This window comes from Alligator sinensis, unplaced genomic scaffold (assembly GCF_000455745.1).
Source record: "Alligator sinensis unplaced genomic scaffold, ASM45574v1 scaffold406_2, whole genome shotgun sequence".
Classification (NCBI taxonomy): domain Eukaryota; kingdom Metazoa; phylum Chordata; order Crocodylia; family Alligatoridae; genus Alligator; species Alligator sinensis.
In genome coordinates, this window is record NW_005842543.1 from 980,092 (window position 1) to 990,539 (window position 10,448).

Here is a 10,448-nt window from a genome sequence, read left to right on the forward strand (position 1 = left end):
TAGTGAGGAAATCCAGTAGAAAGGCTGGAAAAGGGTAGTTGCCATTTCACTCTGCAGGCATCCCAAAATAACAACAATCACAACTGTTCACTGAGCAGTTCCCTGCCACAATCCTTGCCTCATGCACCCTTGTATTCACCCCAAGAACTAGACCCTCCCTAATCACAAGTTCAGCAGTGGGGATGCCCATCTCTCTGCTGCAGAGACCCTAACAGAGTAACACTGACCTCTGACTCGTACACAAGAGCAAGTTGGATTTTCTCCATTGCACTGACATATCTGACAAGGAAAGATGTGTTTAATATAGATCTGAGAAGGGAACTAAAACATTTTCACAGAATGAGGCACACACCCTTCTGAAAGGGTGGAACAAACAATTTAATCAGTGAAAGCCTGGTAAGAAAAAGTGCCATATAGTCAGTGACTCTGCGTCACTGCAGAGGGTAACAAGTATATTTTGGTTTGTGGACACAGATAACGAGTGATTATTTAAAGAGCAGGTTAAATGCAGGAAGAGAAGATGTTGATCAGTGCAATGAACATCATGCATGTGCACAGAAACATGCAGGCTCTCAGCCCAGTCTTGCTTAGTTATTCACATGAATAATTCCACTTAGGGCATTGGCAGCTGTCAATACTCAGCACCTGACAAGATCAGACCCTTATTTGAATTTTTTATTAGCAGGAGCCCAGTTTGGCTGAAGATAATTGTTGCCAGCATATTTATTGCCTGGATGTTTATTGTTGCTACTGAATTGTGATATCATATCCGTTAAAAAAATACCAGAAAAGTACAACCTGGGAAGCCTCTGAAGAGCTTTTATAGGTTTGGTCAGATTGCTGTGAAGCCTTCCCCTAAAGCATCAGCCAAGAAAGACTGAAGGGAACATTACATGCTGACTGTAATGACTGATTGGTTTTACATAGCTGATGTAGATTCTCACAGGAAAAGATTTATTAAAAATGTTCACCTTTGCAGGGGTGAAGGTTTAGTGCTGATACAGGCATGAATTTCAATGCACTTATTCCTGATTCTTAAAGGTCTTTCCCACCAGAGGACTGAGAGCACCTGAATGGTCCAGACTGCATTCTGATTAATTGGCTACACCTTTCTGGTCAAGACAGGCTTGGGTAGCAATTCTGTGAAGTGGCACAGTTGGAATTACTTTGCTGTTAAGTGAAGACAGAATTACTGAACCCATGGTGTAGGGATGAATGTTTATCAGAACTATTTAGTCAAATGAAGAGTATAATTCTATACTTCTATTACATGCTTGATGCAAAACACCACACCAGGCTGCAGAATGATTAGGTATGCAAAACCAGCAAATACACAGCCCTGCTGAGGTTCCTGCAGGCCAGGTCATAGAAGGCAGAGGTCTACAACAATACTAGCTCTAAGGTCAGTAGGGCACCTCTTGAAAGGATCTCTTCACACCTGGCAACAAGGAATGGCAAACAGCAGTGAGGACCAGGCAATCATACAGAGTGATCTGAACTGCTTGGTGATGAAGGTTGATTCAAACAAAAAGCATTTTAATACAGGTGAATACAAAGTTATAGGCAGAATGCAGGCCAATCTGCAAAATAGGGCACTATATCCTGGGAAGTGATGTTTATGAAAACAACCTAGGCGCTATAGTACATAAGCAACTTAATATGATACCCCTGTGTGATGCTGTGGCAAGAAGGGTGAACTGGATCACTGGATGGACAGATGGGGGAAATACAAAGGTGCTTTTACTTCTCTATACACTGTCACTAAGACCAATGCTAGAATTCTACATCCAATTTCAGTGTCTATACTTTCAAAAGGATAATAAAAAATGGAGAAGGTCCAGGAACAGAAATTATCTGAAGAAGGGAGAAAATGCCTTACAATGAATGACAAAGACAGAATCTTTTTAGCTTATCAAAAAAAAAGACTGAAAGATGACTTGATTACAATTCCTAAGTTCCTTCATAAGGAAACATATGGGATACTAAAGAGCTCTTTAATTTAACAGAAAGAAGCAAGAACTGGTGGCTGAAAGCTAAAGACAAACACATTTAAAATTAGAAATTGGACACAAAATATTAACATTGAGGGTGATTAAGCATTGGAACAAAATACCAAGGGAAGCAGTGAATTGTCTATCTCTTAATATCTTCAGATCAAGACTGGATACCCTTCTGGAAGATCTGTTTCATGCAAACAGAAAGAATAGTGTCCTATGCAAGGGTAAACTGGGCAAAATGTAGTGCCCAAAATACACGGAATGTCAGACTAGATCAGTGGTTCTCAACCTTTTTAGACTTGAGGCACCCCTCTAACTTTCTGGAATTTAGTGGCACCCTTTATAAAGACTTCTTGTTTTCTTACAGTACTTACCTCCTCACACCCTGCAGCACCCTCACATAGTGGAAGAGTGGGCAGAGCACCTCTGAGAGCGTGGCAGGGGCTGGTGCATGGTACTGGCAGGGGCTGTGTGGCAGTACAGATTGGGAAGCTCAGGAGGGGCAGGCAGCTGTCTCAGCAGGAGGCAAAAGGGTGCTGGTGGCCGGGCAGAACCTGCCGTTCCCTGCTCTTTCCACTGTCTGCCCCCTCTCCCTGAGGGAGTAAGTGTAGCCCCTGCCACTGTGGCTGCTCCCCAAGGACTTGAATGCCAGTGCCTGAAGCCACCATTCTTTGTGACACCTCCCACCAGCTCTGGGAACATGGGAAGAGCAGGGGGTGGCCCTGAAGCTTCCTGTGACAGACTGCACCACTCAGAACACAAGGACAGTCACTGTAAGGGTGCAGCTGTGCTTTTCAATGCAGCTCATTCCCCCACTCCTCCCATGATCCTGAAGCCAGTGGGAGGGACTTTGGGGAGTGCTGCTGGGATGCTGGGGCAGGCACAGGTGCCTAACATGTGGAAGAGCTAGGGCTAACCTTCTTTCACATGGGCTGAGCACTGCAGCACCCTTCTAAGGTGCTCAGAGCCACCCAGGGTGCCGTGGCACCCTGATTGAGAATCATGGGACTAGGGCTAGGGACAGACATTACACACAAACCAGCTTAAGTGATCAGAAACTGGCTTAAACCTGTAATAGAACAGATGATCCGTCCACATAAACCAGTTTGAGAATGGCTGAAACCAGTTTGAGATAAACCTGCTGGAATGGTCCAAGTAGAATGGTAAGATAGTTTCCTTGCCTTCCAGTGAAAGCATACAGCCCCAATTTGTCAAATCGGTGCAAAGCCTTTGGATTAAATTTAACATCTATGACAAGATATCTTTAGTGTCTACATATTATTCCAACTCCAGCAGTCTATGAAACTGTCTCTTCCTTGGAAGAGGAGCAGGCTACAAGGATCTATACATTTATTACCTACAGGTTGACTTTTGTGGTGTTTTATGTAGTTGAATATGAAGAAAAGACAAAGGGCCTCAGCTGGTACAGAATAAACCCCTGTGAATGTGAAACTTTTTAGTCTAAGCTGTCACTGACTGCACTTGTGTCCAGGTCCTTCCATAGTTTTATAGTTGGTAGGGTCGGAAGGGACCTGAGCAGATCATCAAGTCCAACCCCCTGCCATGGCAGGAAAGGATGCTGGGGTCAAATGACCCTGGCAAGGTGTCTATCTAGCCTCCTTTTGAAGACCCCCAGGGTAGGAGTGAGCACCACTTCCCTTGAAAATTGGTTCCAGATCCTAGCCGCCCTGACTGTGAAGTAGCGCCTTCTGATATCTAGCCTGAATCTACTAGCCTCCAGTGGGTTTCAGATGCCAGTCTGATGCCTTAGACTTAGTTTTCAAAGCAATTACCATATTTACTTGAATAAAGACAACTTTATTATAAGATGACCCCACAGTCATTAGATCCTATATATGGAAAATGTATAAATTTGTTATAATTTTCCAGGTATAGAATCTAAGTATTGGAGAGTGGTTTTGAATTCCTCCCCCCCCTCCCCACACACACACATTGCTAGAGCAGGGAAAGCAATGACTGGGGGAGGGAGAGTCAGGCAGCTCCCTTGCCCTCTGCCCCCCCTCAATTCTTCCCCCTGCAGTTTCTAACAGCCTCTGCCCCTTCCCCAACCCCCTGTCCCTTTCCCCCTGCTCCTCAGTCTTTGCCTTTTACCCTAAACTCTTCCCAAGTCTCTGCCCCTTCTCCCCAAAATTACCCCCCTGTCTCTTCCCCTTCCTCCCCTGCTCCCTGCAGTTTCTGCCCCTTCCCCTTCCCCTCATCCTTTATTATCAGAGGCTGCTTGGGCTCCTTCAACCTGGGGCATGGTATGTAGTTTAGTGTTTGCCAAGCCATGCAGCAGCGTCCCCACTACTCTTTGACTAGGCAGGAGAAGGAGTTTCCATGTGTTCCCTCCCTGGGAGAGACCCCATCCCCAGCCAGAATGGAGCTGACACTAAGGGGGAAGAGATGGAGAGGGGAAGCAAGAAGCTGCTGCAGATCTGATTCTGGCTCAGGACCAGAGTCAGAGCCACAATAGCTGCCTGCTCCCCCCTGCCACTTTGTATGCAGACATATGATATGGGGCTTTTTTCCCCTCCATGCTGATGACGGGGGGAAAACTTCATCTCCTCATCTTATATTCAGGTAAATACAGTAACAAAACAAGATGCAACTGCATTATTTGCAAGATAGTTGTGCTCCTCTGGGACAACGCAGATCACAAATTCCAGGATAGACGAGCAAGAATCAGGAACTGAGCCACCATGTTTGAGGGAATCAAGTTTCCCTAGATGAATCAGAGATTTTAGGAAATGCTACAAAACCTCACTTGATAATAAAGCCCTTCCACAACACTGACACACTATCTTTCAACCCCACCCAAACCTGTAACAAACAAATCAGACCAACCAAGGGTATAAGACTTCTCACCCAAACCCTTTTTAATCCCTTTTCCTTGGAACTTTGTTTATTGTTCACAAAAGGTCAAAACTGCAACAAAATCAACTGAAAATTAGGCTAATTCTCAAACCCTAAGAGCCTTCTTTACAGCAACCAGTCAGGACATAGGAGAGCATACCTTTCTCCTGTGACTCCTTTTAACCTAGCTTCCACTTCCATATGTAATCAACCCTTAGTAGCTATGCAATGGGCAAGGATCTATTAACTTTGTATGGGCTGCAGGACCTTACCTTCATATTCATAAGCTGGCTGAACACTAAAAACAAAGGATGAAACATTGATATTGAATTTATGGCTTGTTATAGTTTATCTAACTCCCAAATTCTTGCTACACAGAAAGATGAGATTGAATCCCTCCCTTCCCACTGAGACCTGAGGAAGAATGTCTTACATTCAAAAGCTTGTCTAACTTTATCCCAACTACACAGTTGCTTCAATACAAGATATAACTCTAAGAAATCCTTGCTATTCACATAATTTTGGGACCATCATAGTTACAACATCACTTTTACATGACTAGATCTTACCTTAGCATCTATACCTGCTCCCTAGAAGGTAGCTCAGAGAAAATTCTTCAACCAGCAAGCTTCCTCTATTCTGAAAGCAACAAGGTGCCATCCTATTGGCCAAGCTGGACCTCTGGAGGGGCACAGGTTTAAAGACCACAGATGATCTCCTTCATTGCTCTGAGCTATTTCTACTGCTCAGTACACCTTGTGTTTCTCTCATGGCAGCAGGGCCACCTGAGGAGATTGGTGGTCCTTAATATCTTTGGGTATTAGAGGTGGGCCTTTACACTCAAGCAGGTCCCCAGGTTCATCCCCACTGGCAGTAACTCATCCAGAGGCCTGGTATTAACAATAACTAGTCACCCATCTTCTTTCTCTAAAAATCAAATTTCTGTTGAACTGTGACCCAGGACACTACCCACTATCCAGATCCTGGGAAAGAATAGATGGCACTGCAAATTTACTATGGGAAGATTATATTTGGGGGTGGATTCCACTTCAGAAATAAACACATGGAACAGCAGGTTCACAACAGTAATTCCAATCCATTTTATCTTTTTTTCCCACAAAGTTTTATCTTCTTGGTAAATTTGAACTAAAAAAATCAGATGACATACAACAGCAATTTGAGAGCTTTGGAGGATTTGTTAAAGCGCTATTTTCTGTAGGAAATGTTTTTAGCTAGAAGGAACCTCAGGGATTATATTTTGTCATGTATAGTCTATGAGACAGCAGCTGGTATTTAGGGATGGAAAAAGGCTAAATTTCCATTAATCTTGGAGTGAACAGACAAGCCCATTACCTAAAAAGGGGCATGAAATTAAGCCCAAAGAATGCTTTTGTAATTGATATGTTGTCTAAGAGGAAGCCACTGCAATGAATACCAGATGATATACTTTAGTGCTGATAAATACCTGCAGCATTAGGGAACAGCTGCAGATGCTGAACAGGGAAATAGGCAAAGGAAGTTACAAAAGTCAGTTCTTCATTAACCCCTTAGGGAATAATTTCCATTATACAGAGAGTATTCATTGCAGCACATTTAGCCATTTGGTTGGCAGTGTAGCATAGTGTAAAACCTGCCTGCATTTCCGACACACATGGCCTTTGTAAGGTCATAAGGATGCACCTGAAATGCAGAGCAGGGGAAACTCCAGAATGCAGAAAAGAGTTAATGTAGTTGCAGATGTGGGATCTGAGAAAGGGATTTAAGTGAGCCCTCTGGCTACCTTCAGATTGGAAATGGGCATGATTGGAAAGGAATGCCTTGGTGACCCAGAAGTGTTTTCCCCGGAAGTTCCTCATCCTACCAAGAAGATGTGAAAGTGAAAAAGCCAAGTTGCCCTTCCAGGAGAGGGGAAGCTGCTTGCTGTAAGACCTTTGGATTGTGGTAAATTCAGTGCTGAGAGTGGAAGTGAGAGTCTTCTTTGATGCGTTTGGTGTGCCTATGCTCAGGCAGATTTTTAGTCCATCCTCTAATATCTGCAAGGAAAGATGTGAGTTTCTTTATGACTATTTTAAACAACTCTTCTATTCTACTTTGTATTGGTAACCAAGGTGAACTATCAATCTTCCAGTGGGTACAATGGAACAAGGCAGTCTTTCTGTTTAGTATCCAGACCCGATTCTCCCCTCCCTCTTGCTTAACGTACCTCCGGTATCGGAGGAGTTTCTCTTGACTTGCACAAGGCTAAATGAAAGTAGCATAGAATTACTTTGGGACTGCAAACCTCAAGCATGCAATGGAAATACACATACCCTTGGGCTTTCAAAGAGCTACAAAGGGCTTAGCTCTTGGCAAAGCAATCCCATTTAAAGATAATGGAAATCATGCTAATAAGCTGTCAGTCTTCAGGGCTGCTCTAACTTCCAGCGGGAGCTGTATGCCATGGCACCTGCATTTTTAACCCAATGTGAAATCTAGACCAATACTTATTTCAGCAGAGCTCTTAAACTCCCAGTTAGATCAGGGCCTATGAATGCACATTTCTCGTCTCTTCTTGTGCTCTGTTTTCTCATTCCCCATCTCTCCTCTCTTTCCCCTTGCTTTCTTGTTACCACTTCCTTCTTGTCACTTTGCCTCCATTTTCTTACTTCTGCTCTTATTCCCTTGGTTCTGGCAAGGGCCTGATGTAGGCAGGTGTTCAGCACCTCCTTCAAATAAATGAGTACCTGTAACTCTCCTAATAAAGCCAATGAGTAAAGAGATCCTGAAAGATTTGACCATCTTGCAGGACTGGACCTTTAGTAAAGAGCCACCTTGTGCTGTGTCCTGGCTTTTGCTGCCTCAGAAACCAGGCCACTCACTTCCTCTTATTGAGGTTTTTGTCCAAACTCATTAGTCACGTACACATAGAGGAAGTGGGGCTTTCTAAGCTGCCAGTTCAGCACTATGACAGGATGTAGGGCTTCATGCTTTTAGTGGATGCGGCTCCTTTTCAGAGAGGTACTGTGCTGTTAATGCGACGCGCAATTAGTAAGGAAACAAAGCCTTGCTAGATGCCATGAAAATACTGACTTTCCTACTAACAAACATGATTTTCCCGCTTTCCCCCACCACGCCTTTAGGACCAGACAACACAGTTACTTTCTTCTAATGAAAGAAAACAAAATGGTGGTCCACAGAGTCATGAAAGGGACCCAAATTTGCCAACACTTTCTAAGAGTATAATTCCCAACATTACTCTTAAACTATTCCAGCCAGCTCAGAAACACCATTGATAGACTCTTGAGAGAAATAATAAAAAAGCACTTTCCAGAGGCAAAGCAGTATGCCAACACCTAGACTAGAGGCAGGGATGATAAAAGACCTTGTAACATCCATTCTAGACAGAAGACCTTGGACCCTGCTCCCCAAACATGCAAATTATGTTTCTTTTCCTTTGCCAACTACAGCATGGAGCAAAGAGAAAATATGAAAAATGCAGATATTCCAGCTTGACAAGGAAGATACCCAACATAGAGAAGATATAGCTTCATTTCAGAACCTCCTTGAATGGATTTCTGAGTATATGGTGAGAAGACAGCTTTTTAGCTGAGAAACACTCTATTCTGGGAAGTGTCTGCACCAGAATTTTCCCCTCACTGCTGCAGTTTTGTTTTCAGATGAGTGTAACATTAAACTGATAATATCCAAAGAAATGGAAGAAAAAACAGAGATGCTGAAATGCAGCCCAGCATCCTGGGCTTACCCTCCCCTACCTACCAAGATGCTGAAGAGTGACAGGGCTCCTCATTCTCCATCCCAATATACCAGTGGAGTTGCACCATTTTCATACTCTTGTAATGGAGTACAGGTGTTAAGTCAAGGATGTTACCTTCTTAACCTGTAGGTTATAATGGCTGGTAGAAAGCAGGATTGTTTTGATGTGTCTTTGCAGTTTGGGGATGAAAAAGTACTAGATTATAAAGTGTTAAATTAGAACCAAAATCTTCTATGTCAATTGGTTCTTCTGCAGCTCCATGTAAAAATTGTTTTCTCTAATTCAGACCACAGCACACCAGCTAAAAAATGCCTTCTGTGTCTGCTTCTTTTGGAAGGCTTTATACTGAAACATCCCTTTGAAAAGTTGTTAGATACCAGTTTCTCTCTCCCAGACAGCAGCTGTCTTATTGGATGTCTGCAAAACACCAGCATGATATTACTCTGGGGTTTTTAAATGACTGATTTGCTCAACTAGATAAAGAAAACCTTAGCAAGATATCTACATCCATGCCAATCTGCAGGCTTTACTTGCGCTGTTGCAGAATGAGGTAGTTCTGCACTTCATTAGCTACTATTAGGACCTGGCCCCTAGGGTTGCCTCATTGCTATTTCCTGTCTGAGGAAGATAAACTTGACAGGGCAAAATGTGAAGTGCATGGAAATGTGTAATGCTGGAAAGCTTTTCCAGTGTATTTGAAGCCTCTGTGCACGTTAATCTTCCTCTCTGGAAATCTTTAACAGCTATTCAAAATAATCCCTTAATGCAAATTCTTTCATATCTAATAGCAAAAGTGTCTGGAATCAGATCCAAAAATACCCACTGGTAGTATTTAGTCCTTCTCTCCTCAAATGGCTAGTAGCTGCAAAGACTTGAATAGAAGGTTTGTGTATCATAGTAAATAATGCTCCCCTGAAATTATTATAAATTTCAGATACCACAACGGCAGCATGTTATGTCAAGAATGTAAAACAATGCAACCCCATTAGACTAATTAGCTAATGCTTGCGCATTGCTTTAAAGAACCAAGTATTATGTTAGCTATCATGAGTGAACTGGAATATGTAACATTTTCTTTTTAGCCTAGCCTGACATTGCCCAATCCTGCTACAATGCCACAGGTCTTTCCAGTGTATGGTGAATACTTACCATGAAGAACATGAGGATGGCTTCTGAGTATAACATGAAATATGTTTATGGGCAGATCTAGGATTTTTTAAATGTGGGAGCAGCAACTTGTGCTTCCAGCTCCCACCACACCATTGGGGTGGGTAGATCATGCTCTGGGAGCAAGAGTCAGGACTCCCTCCTCCTCCTCCCCGCCCCAGGCCCTGAATTAGGAAATCAGGTAAGAATTTTCCCCCTCTCACCTTTGCTCTCGGCACCCACTCCCTTCCCTTCAGTGCTCAGCAGCATATCCCCTCCACTTGGACACCTATCCTACATGCTGCTGCCACTGTCCCTGCCTGTCCTGTGGGGCAAAAGGAGTTTTAGCACCACTTCTGTCCTGCTCCACTCAGGCTCATGGGAGACCCAGGGTCATCCCAGAAGAGCAGCAACCACAGTAGTGGGTGGATTCCCCCTCCACCAGCCTGTTTCCAGACTGCCAGGGAATACCCATCAATTGTTGTCATTTTCAGCCAGGTAGAGAGCACCTGCTGCTGACCTCAGGTCCTTATACAGTCCAGTTGGAGTGGGCAGGACAGCTGGGGATAGGCAGTGGTAGGTGGAGGAGGGGAGGTGCTGCTGAGCATGGAGGGTAAGGGAGGGGGAGAATTTTTACCTGATTCAGGAGCTTTAAAAAGTTGTCCACCCCCCCCCCCCCCCGCCCCCCCCCGCTT

The 10,448-nt window shown here is 43.8% G+C and overlaps 1 protein-coding gene and 1 long non-coding RNA gene across 8 annotated transcripts in view; one reads left to right on the plus strand and one right to left on the minus strand.

The window, feature by feature from the left end:
* ALOX5AP (arachidonate 5-lipoxygenase activating protein) overlaps positions 1-10,448 on the minus strand; it is a 34,694-nt gene that overhangs the window by 12,661 nt on the left and 11,585 nt on the right. The gene's annotated exons all lie outside the window — the stretch shown is intronic.
* Positions 5,995-10,448, plus strand: part of LOC106722676 — a 9,314-nt gene continuing 4,860 nt past the window's right edge. The window contains exons 1-2 of one of the 2 annotated variants that reach the window (XR_001358676.2): positions 5,995-6,900; positions 8,300-8,418. This is a non-coding gene — a long non-coding RNA (uncharacterized LOC106722676). Of the gene's footprint in view, positions 6,901-8,299; positions 8,973-10,448 lie in introns of those variants that run through there. The other variant, XR_001358675.2, reaches the window with a different exon arrangement.